Below are 13,869 nucleotides of genomic sequence, written 5' to 3'. Positions count from 1 at the left end.
ATTGGTCATCAGCTGGCTGTCTATGTCCCGCATCAATATAGACCAAAGTACAGAGGGTTAGGCTATGCTATAGTGCACCTACCTGATGCATCAGAAGGTGCGAGGCCCTTGCTAAATTCTGTGCACAGACTTTGAGATCTATGCTTTAGACTGTATCTAAACCTGCTCCAACATGGACTGACATTCTGGCCTACTTTCAGCCGATGCGACTTGTCTGTCGCTGAACAGTCGCTTTTTATGTATTCAGCACCTATGTATAATGTTGTAAAAATGCTCTAGAAGCTAAAGTCGCAGAAATGTCACACATATTTGGCCTGCAACTTTCTGTGCGACAAATTCAGACAGGAAAAATCAGTATAAATCCTTAGAAAATTATCCCCCAGTGTCTCCATCTGCTGGCGGTATTGAATAAGCATTGCTGCACTGATGGGGTATGCATTAGACGAAAAAAAAGAAGAAAAAGAAGAATAATACGCCCAGAAAAGAGGCGAAAAGGAGAAAAACGTAAAAAAACGTGAAAAAAAAGTAAGAGGAAGAGAAGGGAAAAAAAGGTGGAAATGGGTTTAAAAGTGATTTCGGCGGAGAAATATATATATATATATATATATATATATATATATATATATATATATACGCGCACACACACACATATATATAAACGTATTCTCCGTTGAGATATTGCAGCCGCTGCTGTGTCCAGGCCCAGGAGCCTTAGCACTGTGCTGTGATGTCACTCAATACCACTGACATCACTAGGTGTAAACAACATCTCTCCTTTGCTGTGTATGTGACTATGGAGCTGTTTGGTGATGTCGTCTATTATGGCCTTCATAGAAGCAACAGGAGATTGTTGCATCCATCTAGAACCCTCAGAACTACAGTGCTATGATGTCACTCACTTCCACAGGCCTTGCAGAGTGTAAACAACAACAACCCAGCTTTGTCGTGTATGTAACCATAGGGATTGTGATGTCACCTAGAACCTTCACAGCAGCGACAGCTTTATGAGGAGCATCAGCACTGCTCTGCCTGAGCAGAACCATCACCGCCATAGGTTGTCAAATCCCGGATTTAACCCACACAGGTAAGTCCAATGGGGTGCAGGCATGTCCTCTATGCTTACAGCTTCCCGTGGGTGTTGGTTTGATACCGTTTGGGGACAGCCAAGGAGGCATCTGCAGGCAACAAAGGTAGGTGTGTGCTTGTGTGTGTGTTTCCTATGCAGATCCTAAGCCCAGTGTCACATGCAAGTAGGAGGAGTAAGAAGGGTTCCTGGCAAATCCGGGTTATGGATTGCATTTAAAAAGGCCCCGTGGGAGTGCAATGGGCCCCTGTCTTGCTGCTTAGCAATAATGGTATGGGTTTAGGTTCTGCTGTGTGTACTGGTGGTTGACTGCCCCCCAGCCCAGAGTGTGCATGGAAAATTGTCTGGCAGCCTCCCTGACAGCAAGCAGTGATAGTGCCCATGAAGGGGACCTTGTTGGGCCCGCCCCTTTCACGGTTATCGCTTCTCGGCCTTTTGGCTAAGATCAAGTGTAGTATCTGTTCTTATCAGTTTAATATCTGATACGTCCCCTATCTGGGGACCATATATTAAATGGATTTTTGAGAACGGGGGCCGATTTCGAAGCTTGCTTCCGTCGCCCTATGCATTGACCCGATATGGCAGTATCTTCGGGTACAGTGCACCACCCCCTTACAGGGTTAAAAAGAAAGATTCCTACTTTCATTGCTACCTGCTTGCTGGCTAGCCAGCTAGCCAGCCCTGTGGGCCTTGCTGCTGCTGCTGCTGCTGCTGCAGCCAAAAAACAAAAGGTGGTGCTGCTGCTGCTTCTGCTGCTTCTGCTTGTGTCTGGCCGCTGTTGGAGCGTCCAGGCACAGGACTTCTGCTGCTGCTGACTAAATGGCCTCCTTAATTGGATCATTTGAGTAGCCAGCACACCTGTGCAGGTAGGGCATGACATGATAGGCAGCTGCCTTGATAGCGGGTGGGTGCTGAATGTTCCTAATTGACAAAATAAGATTAATGCTTATGAAGAAATATAAAATCTCATCCCTTCCCCAATATCGCGCCACACCCCTACCCCTTAATTCCCTGGTTGAACTTGATGGACATATGTCTTTTTTCGACCGTACTAACTATGTAACTATGTAACATAACATGGGGGGGTCTCCTGGCTGTTCACACAGGTGTGTCATTGCTGTACATTGACCATGCATTGCTTCTGTGGTATTGCAAAGGCAAAGACAAATGCTTCCAGCCATCCATTGCACTAATGGATTGGTCATCAGCTGGCTGTCTATGTCCCGCATCAATATAGACCAAAGTACAGAGGGTTAGGCTATGCTATAGTGCACCTACCTGATGCATCAGAAGGTGCGAGGCCCTTGCTAAATTCTGTGCACAGACTTTGAGATCTATGCTTTAGACTGTATCTAAACCTGCTCCAACATGGACTGACATTCTGGCCTACTTTCAGCCGATGCGACTTGTCTGTCGCTGAACAGTCGCTTTTTATGTATTCAGCACCTATGTATAATGTTGTAAAAATGCTCTAGAAGCTAAAGTCGCAGAAATGTCACACATATTTGGCCTGCAACTTTCTGTGCGACAAATTCAGACAGGAAAAATCAGTATAAATCCTTAGAAAATTATCCCCCAGTGTCTCCATCTGCTGGCGGTATTGAATAAGCATTGCTGCACTGATGGGGTATGCATTAGACGAAAAAAAAGAAGAAAAAGAAGAATAATACGCCCAGAAAAGAGGCGAAAAGGAGAAAAACGTAAAAAAACGTGAAAAAAAAGTAAGAGGAAGAGAAGGGAAAAAAAGGTGGAAATGGGTTTAAAAGTGATTTCGGCGGAGAAATATATATATATATATATATATATATATATATATATATATATACGCGCACACACACACATATATATAAACGTATTCTCCGTTGAGATATTGCAGCCGCTGCTGTGTCCAGGCCCAGGAGCCTTAGCACTGTGCTGTGATGTCACTCAATACCACTGACATCACTAGGTGTAAACAACATCTCTCCTTTGCTGTGTATGTGACTATGGAGCTGTTTGGTGATGTCGTCTATTATGGCCTTCATAGAAGCAACAGGAGATTGTTGCATCCATCTAGAACCCTCAGAACTACAGTGCTATGATGTCACTCACTTCCACAGGCCTTGCAGAGTGTAAACAACAACAACCCAGCTTTGTCGTGTATGTAACCATAGGGATTGTGATGTCACCTAGAACCTTCACAGCAGCGACAGCTTTATGAGGAGCATCAGCACTGCTCTGCCTGAGCAGAACCATCACCGCCATAGGTTGTCAAATAACCCGGATTTAACCCACACAGGTAAGTCCAATGGGGTGCAGGCATGTCCTCTATGCTTACAGCTTCCCGTGGGTGTTGGTTTGATACCGTTTGGGGACAGCCAAGGAGGCATCTGCAGGCAACAAAGGTAGGTGTGTGCTTGTGTGTGTGTTTCCTATGCAGATCCTAAGCCCAGTGTCACATGCAAGTAGGAGGAGTAAGAAGGGTTCCTGGCAAATCCGGGTTATGGATTGCATTTAAAAAGGCCCCGTGGGAGTGCAATGGGCCCCTGTCTTGCTGCTTAGCAATAATGGTATGGGTTTAGGTTCTGCTGTGTGTACTGGTGGTTGACTGCCCCCCAGCCCAGAGTGTGCATGGAAAATTGTCTGGCAGCCTCCCTGACAGCAAGCAGTGATAGTGCCCATGAAGGGGACCTTGTTGGGCCCGCCCCTTTCACGGTTATCGCTTCTCGGCCTTTTGGCTAAGATCAAGTGTAGTATCTGTTCTTATCAGTTTAATATCTGATACGTCCCCTATCTGGGGACCATATATTAAATGGATTTTTGAGAACGGGGGCCGATTTCGAAGCTTGCTTCCGTCGCCCTATGCATTGACCCGATATGGCAGTATCTTCGGGTACAGTGCACCACCCCCTTACAGGGTTAAAAAGAAAGATTCCTACTTTCATTGCTACCTGCTTGCTGGCTAGCCAGCTAGCCAGCCCTGTGGGCCTTGCTGCTGCTGCTGCTGCTGCTGCAGCCAAAAAACAAAAGGTGGTGCTGCTGCTGCTTCTGCTGCTTCTGCTTGTGTCTGGCCGCTGTTGGAGCGTCCAGGCACAGGACTTCTGCTGCTGCTGACTAAATGGCCTCCTTAATTGGATCATTTGAGTAGCCAGCACACCTGTGCAGGTAGGGCATGACATGATAGGCAGCTGCCTTGATAGCGGGTGGGTGCTGAATGTTCCTAATTGACAAAATAAGATTAATGCTTATGAAGAAATATAAAATCTCATCCCTTCCCCAATATCGCGCCACACCCCTACCCCTTAATTCCCTGGTTGAACTTGATGGACATATGTCTTTTTTCGACCGTACTAACTATGTAACTATGTAACATAACATGGGGGGGTCTCCTGGCTGTTCACACAGGTGTGTCATTGCTGTACATTGACCATGCATTGCTTCTGTGGTATTGCAAAGGCAAAGACAAATGCTTCCAGCCATCCATTGCACTAATGGATTGGTCATCAGCTGGCTGTCTATGTCCCGCATCAATATAGACCAAAGTACAGAGGGTTAGGCTATGCTATAGTGCACCTACCTGATGCATCAGAAGGTGCGAGGCCCTTGCTAAATTCTGTGCACAGACTTTGAGATCTATGCTTTAGACTGTATCTAAACCTGCTCCAACATGGACTGACATTCTGGCCTACTTTCAGCCGATGCGACTTGTCTGTCGCTGAACAGTCGCTTTTTATGTATTCAGCACCTATGTATAATGTTGTAAAAATGCTCTAGAAGCTAAAGTCGCAGAAATGTCACACATATTTGGCCTGCAACTTTCTGTGCGACAAATTCAGACAGGAAAAATCAGTATAAATCCTTAGAAAATTATCCCCCAGTGTCTCCATCTGCTGGCGGTATTGAATAAGCATTGCTGCACTGATGGGGTATGCATTAGACGAAAAAAAAGAAGAAAAAGAAGAATAATACGCCCAGAAAAGAGGCGAAAAGGAGAAAAACGTAAAAAAACGTGAAAAAAAAGTAAGAGGAAGAGAAGGGAAAAAAAGGTGGAAATGGGTTTAAAAGTGATTTCGGCGGAGAAATATATATATATATATATATATATATATATATATATATATATATATATATACGCGCACACACACACATATATATAAACGTATTCTCCGTTGAGATATTGCAGCCGCTGCTGTGTCCAGGCCCAGGAGCCTTAGCACTGTGCTGTGATGTCACTCAATACCACTGACATCACTAGGTGTAAACAACATCTCTCCTTTGCTGTGTATGTGACTATGGAGCTGTTTGGTGATGTCGTCTATTATGGCCTTCATAGAAGCAACAGGAGATTGTTGCATCCATCTAGAACCCTCAGAACTACAGTGCTATGATGTCACTCACTTCCACAGGCCTTGCAGAGTGTAAACAACAACAACCCAGCTTTGTCGTGTATGTAACCATAGGGATTGTGATGTCACCTAGAACCTTCACAGCAGCGACAGCTTTATGAGGAGCATCAGCACTGCTCTGCTTGAGCAGAACCATCACCGCCATAGGTTGTCAAATAACCCGGATTTAACCCACACAGGTAAGTCCAATGGGGTGCAGGCATGTCCTCTATGCTTACAGCTTCCCGTGGGTGTTGGTTTGATACCGTTTGGGGACAGCCAAGGAGGCATCTGCAGGCAACAAAGGTAGGTGTGTGCTTGTGTGTGTGTTTCCTATGCAGATCCTAAGCCCAGTGTCACATGCAAGTAGGAGGAGTAAGAAGGGTTCCTGGCAAATCCGGGTTATGGATTGCATTTAAAAAGGCCCCGTGGGAGTGCAATGGGCCCCTGTCTTGCTGCTTAGCAATAATGGTATGGGTTTAGGTTCTGCTGTGTGTACTGGTGGTTGACTGCCCCCCAGCCCAGAGTGTGCATGGAAAATTGTCTGGCAGCCTCCCTGACAGCAAGCAGTGATAGTGCCCATGAAGGGGACCTTGTTGGGCCCGCCCCTTTCACGGTTATCGCTTCTCGGCCTTTTGGCTAAGATCAAGTGTAGTATCTGTTCTTATCAGTTTAATATCTGATACGTCCCCTATCTGGGGACCATATATTAAATGGATTTTTGAGAACGGGGGCCGATTTCGAAGCTTGCTTCCGTCGCCCTATGCATTGACCCGATATGGCAGTATCTTCGGGTACAGTGCACCACCCCCTTACAGGGTTAAAAAGAAAGATTCCTACTTTCATTGCTACCTGCTTGCTGGCTAGCCAGCTAGCCAGCCCTGTGGGCCTTGCTGCTGCTGCTGCTGCTGCTGCAGCCAAAAAACAAAAGGTGGTGCTGCTGCTGCTTCTGCTGCTTCTGCTTGTGTCTGGCCGCTGTTGGAGCGTCCAGGCACAGGACTTCTGCTGCTGCTGACTAAATGGCCTCCTTAATTGGATCATTTGAGTAGCCAGCACACCTGTGCAGGTAGGGCATGACATGATAGGCAGCTGCCTTGATAGCGGGTGGGTGCTGAATGTTCCTAATTGACAAAATAAGATTAATGCTTATGAAGAAATATAAAATCTCATCCCTTCCCCAATATCGCGCCACACCCCTACCCCTTAATTCCCTGGTTGAACTTGATGGACATATGTCTTTTTTCGACCGTACTAACTATGTAACTATGTAACATAACATGGGGGGGTCTCCTGGCTGTTCACACAGGTGTGTCATTGCTGTACATTGACCATGCATTGCTTCTGTGGTATTGCAAAGGCAAAGACAAATGCTTCCAGCCATCCATTGCACTAATGGATTGGTCATCAGCTGGCTGTCTATGTCCCGCATCAATATAGACCAAAGTACAGAGGGTTAGGCTATGCTATAGTGCACCTACCTGATGCATCAGAAGGTGCGAGGCCCTTGCTAAATTCTGTGCACAGACTTTGAGATCTATGCTTTAGACTGTATCTAAACCTGCTCCAACATGGACTGACATTCTGGCCTACTTTCAGCCGATGCGACTTGTCTGTCGCTGAACAGTCGCTTTTTATGTATTCAGCACCTATGTATAATGTTGTAAAAATGCTCTAGAAGCTAAAGTCGCAGAAATGTCACACATATTTGGCCTGCAACTTTCTGTGCGACAAATTCAGACAGGAAAAATCAGTATAAATCCTTAGAAAATTATCCCCCAGTGTCTCCATCTGCTGGCGGTATTGAATAAGCATTGCTGCACTGATGGGGTATGCATTAGACGAAAAAAAAGAAGAAAAAGAAGAATAATACGCCCAGAAAAGAGGCGAAAAGGAGAAAAACGTAAAAAAACGTGAAAAAAAAGTAAGAGGAAGAGAAGGGAAAAAAAGGTGGAAATGGGTTTAAAAGTGATTTCGGCGGAGAAATATATATATATATATATATATATATATATATATATATATATATATATATATATATACGCGCACACACACACATATATATAAACATATTCTCCGTTGAGATATTGCAGCCGCTGCTGTGTCCAGGCCCAGGAGCCTTAGCACTGTGCTGTGATGTCACTCAATACCACTGACATCACTAGGTGTAAACAACATCTCTCCTTTGCTGTGTATGTGACTATGGAGCTGTTTGGTGATGTCGTCTATTATGGCCTTCATAGAAGCAACAGGAGATTGTTGCATCCATCTAGAACCCTCAGAACTACAGTGCTATGATGTCACTCACTTCCACAGGCCTTGCAGAGTGTAAACAACAACAACCCAGCTTTGTCGTGTATGTAACCATAGGAATTGTGATGTCACCTAGAACCTTCACAGCAGCGACAGCTTTATGAGGAGCATCAGCACTGCTCTGCCTGAGCAGAACCATCACCGCCATAGGTTGTCAAATAACCCGGATTTAACCCACACAGGTAAGTCCAATGGGGTGCAGGCATGTCCTCTATGCTTACAGCTTCCCGTGGGTGTTGGTTTGATACCGTTTGGGGACAGCCAAGGAGGCATCTGCAGGCAACAAAGGTAGGTGTGTGCTTGTGTGTGTGTTTCCTATGCAGATCCTAAGCCCAGTGTCACATGCAAGTAGGAGGAGTAAGAAGGGTTCCTGGCAAATCCGGGTTATGGATTGCATTTAAAAAGGCCCCGTGGGAGTGCAATGGGCCCCTGTCTTGCTGCTTAGCAATAATGGTATGGGTTTAGGTTCTGCTGTGTGTACTGGTGGTTGACTGCCCCCCAGCCCAGAGTGTGCATGGAAAATTGTCTGGCAGCCTCCCTGACAGCAAGCAGTGATAGTGCCCATGAAGGGGACCTTGTTGGGCCCGCCCCTTTCACGGTTATCGCTTCTCGGCCTTTTGGCTAAGATCAAGTGTAGTATCTGTTCTTATCAGTTTAATATCTGATACGTCCCCTATCTGGGGACCATATATTAAATGGATTTTTGAGAACGGGGGCCGATTTCGAAGCTTGCTTCCGTCGCCCTATGCATTGACCCGATATGGCAGTATCTTCGGGTACAGTGCACCACCCCCTTACAGGGTTAAAAAGAAAGATTCCTACTTTCATTGCTACCTGCTTGCTGGCTAGCCAGCTAGCCAGCCCTGTGGGCCTTGCTGCTGCTGCTGCTGCTGCTGCAGCCAAAAAACAAAAGGTGGTGCTGCTGCTGCTTCTGCTGCTTCTGCTTGTGTCTGGCCGCTGTTGGAGCGTCCAGGCACAGGACTTCTGCTGCTGCTGACTAAATGGCCTCCTTAATTGGATCATTTGAGTAGCCAGCACACCTGTGCAGGTAGGGCATGACATGATAGGCAGCTGCCTTGATAGCGGGTGGGTGCTGAATGTTCCTAATTGACAAAATAAGATTAATGCTTATGAAGAAATATAAAATCTCATCCCTTCCCCAATATCGCGCCACACCCCTACCCCTTAATTCCCTGGTTGAACTTGATGGACATATGTCTTTTTTCGACCGTACTAACTATGTAACTATGTAACATAACATGGGGGGGTCTCCTGGCTGTTCACACAGGTGTGTCATTGCTGTACATTGACCATGCATTGCTTCTGTGGTATTGCAAAGGCAAAGACAAATGCTTCCAGCCATCCATTGCACTAATGGATTGGTCATCAGCTGGCTGTCTATGTCCCGCATCAATATAGACCAAAGTACAGAGGGTTAGGCTATGCTATAGTGCACCTACCTGATGCATCAGAAGGTGCAAGGCCCTTGCTAAATTCTGTGCACAGACTTTGAGATCTATGCTTTAGACTGCATCTAAACCTGCTCCAACATGGACTGACATTCTGGCCTACTTTCAGCCGATGCGACTTGTCTGTCGCTGAACAGTCGCTTTTTATGTATTCAGCACCTATGTATAATGTTGTAAAAATGCTCTAGAAGCTAAAGTCGCAGAAATGTCACACATATTTGGCCTGCAACTTTCTGTGCGACAAATTCAGACAGGAAAAATCAGTATAAATCCTTAGAAAATTATCCCCCAGTGTCTCCATCTGCTGGCGGTATTGAATAAGCATTGCTGCACTGATGGGGTATGCATTAGACGAAAAAAAAGAAGAAAAAGAAGAATAATACGCCCAGAAAAGAGGCGAAAAGGAGAAAAACGTAAAAAAACGTGAAAAAAAAGTAAGAGGAAGAGAAGGGAAAAAAAGGTGGAAATGGGTTTAAAAGTGATTTCGGCGGAGAAATATATATATATATATATATATATATATATATATATACGCGCACACACACACATATATATAAACGTATTCTCCGTTGAGATATTGCAGCCGCTGCTGTGTCCAGGCCCAGGAGCCTTAGCACTGTGCTGTGATGTCACTCAATACCACTGACATCACTAGGTGTAAACAACATCTCTCCTTTGCTGTGTATGTGACTATGGAGCTGTTTGGTGATGTCGTCTATTATGGCCTTCATAGAAGCAACAGGAGATTGTTGCATCCATCTAGAACCCTCAGAACTACAGTGCTATGATGTCACTCACTTCCACAGGCCTTGCAGAGTGTAAACAACAACAACCCAGCTTTGTCGTGTATGTAACCATAGGGATTGTGATGTCACCTAGAACCTTCACAGCAGCGACAGCTTTATGAGGAGCATCAGCACTGCTCTGCCTGAGCAGAACCATCACCGCCATAGGTTGTCAAATAACCCGGATTTAACCCACACAGGTAAGTCCAATGGGGTGCAGGCATGTCCTCTATGCTTACAGCTTCCCGTGGGTGTTGGTTTGATACCGTTTGGGGACAGCCAAGGAGGCATCTGCAGGCAACAAAGGTAGGTGTGTGCTTGTGTGTGTGTTTCCTATGCAGATCCTAAGCCCAGTGTCACATGCAAGTAGGAGGAGTAAGAAGGGTTCCTGGCAAATCCGGGTTATGGATTGCATTTAAAAAGGCCCCGTGGGAGTGCAATGGGCCCCTGTCTTGCTGCTTAGCAATAATGGTATGGGTTTAGGTTCTGCTGTGTGTACTGGTGGTTGACTGCCCCCCAGCCCAGAGTGTGCATGGAAAATTGTCTGGCAGCCTCCCTGACAGCAAGCAGTGATAGTGCCCATGAAGGGGACCTTGTTGGGCCCGCCCCTTTCACGGTTATCGCTTCTCGGCCTTTTGGCTAAGATCAAGTGTAGTATCTGTTCTTATCAGTTTAATATCTGATACGTCCCCTATCTGGGGACCATATATTAAATGGATTTTTGAGAACGGGGGCCGATTTCGAAGCTTGCTTCCGTCGCCCTATGCATTGACCCGATATGGCAGTATCTTCGGGTACAGTGCACCACCCCCTTACAGGGTTAAAAAGAAAGATTCCTACTTTCATTGCTACCTGCTTGCTGGCTAGCCAGCTAGCCAGCCCTGTGGGCCTTGCTGCTGCTGCTGCTGCTGCTGCAGCCAAAAAACAAAAGGTGGTGCTGCTGCTGCTTCTGCTGCTTCTGCTTGTGTCTGGCCGCTGTTGGAGCGTCCAGGCACAGGACTTCTGCTGCTGCTGACTAAATGGCCTCCTTAATTGGATCATTTGAGTAGCCAGCACACCTGTGCAGGTAGGGCATGACATGATAGGCAGCTGCCTTGATAGCGGGTGGGTGCTGAATGTTCCTAATTGACAAAATAAGATTAATGCTTATGAAGAAATATAAAATCTCATCCCTTCCCCAATATCGCGCCACACCCCTACCCCTTAATTCCCTGGTTGAACTTGATGGACATATGTCTTTTTTCGACCGTACTAACTATGTAACTATGTAACATAACATGGGGGGGTCTCCTGGCTGTTCACACAGGTGTGTCATTGCTGTACATTGACCATGCATTGCTTCTGTGGTATTGCAAAGGCAAAGACAAATGCTTCCAGCCATCCATTGCACTAATGGATTGGTCATCAGCTGGCTGTCTATGTCCCGCATCAATATAGACCAAAGTACAGAGGGTTAGGCTATGCTATAGTGCACCTACCTGATGCATCAGAAGGTGCGAGGCCCTTGCTAAATTCTGTGCACAGACTTTGAGATCTATGCTTTAGACTGTATCTAAACCTGCTCCAACATGGACTGACATTCTGGCCTACTTTCAGCCGATGCGACTTGTCTGTCGCTGAACAATCGCTTTTTATGTATTCAGCACCTATGTATAATGTTGTAAAAATGCTCTAGAAGCTAAAGTCGCAGAAATGTCACACATATTTGGCCTGCAACTTTCTGTGCGACAAATTCAGACAGGAAAAATCAGTATAAATCCTTAGAAAATTATCCCCCAGTGTCTCCATCTGCTGGCGGTATTGAATAAGCATTGCTGCACTGATGGGGTATGCATTAGACGAAAAAAAAGAAGAAAAAGAAGAATAATACGCCCAGAAAAGAGGCGAAAAGGAGAAAAACGTAAAAAAACGTGAAAAAAAAGTAAGAGGAAGAGAAGGGAAAAAAAGGTGGAAATGGGTTTAAAAGTGATTTCGGCGGAGAAATATATATATATATATATATATATATATATATATATATATATATATATATATATACGCGCACACACACACATATATATAAACGTATTCTCCGTTGAGATATTGCAGCCGCTGCTGTGTCCAGGCCCAGGAGCCTTAGCACTGTGCTGTGATGTCACTCAATACCACTGACATCACTAGGTGTAAACAACATCTCTCCTTTGCTGTGTATGTGACTATGGAGCTGTTTGGTGATGTCGTCTATTATGGCCTTCATAGAAGCAACAGGAGATTGTTGCATCCATCTAGAACCCTCAGAACTACAGTGCTATGATGTCACTCACTTCCACAGGCCTTGCAGAGTGTAAACAACAACAACCCAGCTTTGTTGTGTATGTAACCAAAGGGATTTGTGATGTCACCTAGAACCTTCACAGCAGCGACAGCTTTATGAGGAGCATCAGCACTGCTCTGCCTGAGCAGAACCATCACCGCCATAGGTTGTCAAATAACCCGGATTTAACCCACACAGGTAAGTCCAATGGGGTGCAGGCATGTCCTCTATGCTTACAGCTTCCCGTGGGTGTTGGTTTGATACCGTTTGGGGACAGCCAAGGAGGCATCTGCAGGCAACAAAGGTAGGTGTGTGCTTGTGTGTGTGTTTCCTATGCAGATCCTAAGCCCAGTGTCACATGCAAGTAGGAGGAGTAAGAAGGGTTCCTGGCAAATCCGGGTTATGGATTGCATTTAAAAAGGCCCCGTGAGAGTGCAATGGGCCCCTGTCTTGCTGCTTAGGTTCTGCTGTGTGTACTGGTGGTTGACTGCCCCCCAGCCCAGAGTGTGCATGGAAAATTGTCTGGCAGCCTCCCTGACAGCAAGCAGTGATAGTGCCCATGAAGGGGACCTTGTTGGGCCCGCCCCTTTCACGGTTATCGCTTCTCGGCCTTTTGGCTAAGATCAAGTGTAGTATCTGTTCTTATCAGTTTAATATCTGATACGTCCCCTATCTGGGGACCATATATTAAATGGATTTTTGAGAACGGGGGCCGATTTCGAAGCTTGCTTCCGTCGCCCTATGCATTGACCCGATATGGCAGTATCTTCGGGTACAGTGCACCACCCCCTTACAGGGTTAAAAAGAAAGATTCCTACTTTCATTGCTACCTGCTTGCTGGCTAGCCAGCTAGCCAGCCCTGTGGGCCTTGCTGCTGCTGCTGCTGCTGCTGCAGCCAAAAAACAAAAGGTGGTGCTGCTGCTGCTTCTGCTGCTTCTGCTTGTGTCTGGCCGCTGTTGGAGCGTCCAGGCACAGGACTTCTGCTGCTGCTGACTAAATGGCCTCCTTAATTGGATCATTTGAGTAGCCAGCACACCTGTGCAGGTAGGGCATGACATGATAGGCAGCTGCCTTGATAGCGGGTGGGTGCTGAATGTTCCTAATTGACAAAATAAGATTAATGCTTATGAAGAAATATAAAATCTCATCCCTTCCCCAATATCGCGCCACACCCCTACCCCTTAATTCCCTGGTTGAACTTGATGGACATATGTCTTTTTTCGACCGTACTAACTATGTAACTATGTAACATAACATGGGGGGGTCTCCTGGCTGTTCACACAGGTGTGTCATTGCTGTACATTGACCATGCATTGCTTCTGTGGTATTGCAAAGGCAAAGACAAATGCTTCCAGCCATCCATTGCACTAATGGATTGGTCATCAGCTGGCTGTCTATGTCCCGCATCAATATAGACCAAAGTACAGAGGGTTAGGCTATGCTATAGTGTACCTACCTGATGCATCAGAAGGTGCGAGGCCCTTGCTAAATTCTGTGCACAGACTTTGAGATCTATGCTTTAGACTGTATCTAAACCTGCTCCAACATGGACTGACATTCTGGC

General features: G+C 46.0%; 6 non-coding genes across 6 annotated transcripts; all 6 read left to right on the top strand.

Moving 5' to 3' along the window:
- Positions 1-1,503: 1,503 nt before the first annotated feature.
- Positions 1,504-1,694, top strand: LOC130310825 (U2 spliceosomal RNA). The gene has a single exon (XR_008859300.1). It is a non-coding gene; the product is annotated as a U2 spliceosomal RNA (small nuclear RNA).
- Positions 1,695-3,781: 2,087 nt separating this feature from the next.
- On the top strand, positions 3,782-3,972 carry LOC130310822 (U2 spliceosomal RNA). The gene has a single exon (XR_008859298.1). It is a non-coding gene; the product is annotated as a U2 spliceosomal RNA (small nuclear RNA).
- A 2,095-nt stretch (positions 3,973-6,067) lies between these two features.
- On the top strand, positions 6,068-6,258 carry LOC130310821 (U2 spliceosomal RNA). Its single transcript, XR_008859297.1, has one exon. It is a non-coding gene; the product is annotated as a U2 spliceosomal RNA (small nuclear RNA).
- Positions 6,259-8,359: 2,101 nt separating this feature from the next.
- LOC130310820 (U2 spliceosomal RNA) lies at positions 8,360-8,550 on the top strand. The gene has a single exon (XR_008859296.1). It is a non-coding gene; the product is annotated as a U2 spliceosomal RNA (small nuclear RNA).
- Positions 8,551-10,631: 2,081 nt separating this feature from the next.
- On the top strand, positions 10,632-10,822 carry LOC130310819 (U2 spliceosomal RNA). Its single transcript, XR_008859295.1, has one exon. It is a non-coding gene; the product is annotated as a U2 spliceosomal RNA (small nuclear RNA).
- Positions 10,823-12,902: 2,080 nt separating this feature from the next.
- On the top strand, positions 12,903-13,093 carry LOC130310818 (U2 spliceosomal RNA). The gene has a single exon (XR_008859294.1). It is a non-coding gene; the product is annotated as a U2 spliceosomal RNA (small nuclear RNA).
- The last annotated feature ends 776 nt before the right edge of the window (positions 13,094-13,869 follow it).

This window comes from Hyla sarda, unplaced genomic scaffold (genome assembly GCF_029499605.1).
Source record: "Hyla sarda isolate aHylSar1 unplaced genomic scaffold, aHylSar1.hap1 scaffold_1599, whole genome shotgun sequence".
In the NCBI taxonomy this organism is placed as follows: Eukaryota; Metazoa; Chordata; class Amphibia; order Anura; family Hylidae; genus Hyla; species Hyla sarda.
Note: the sequence above shows the minus strand (reverse complement) of the source record. Positions and strands in the feature narration are given on the sequence as shown.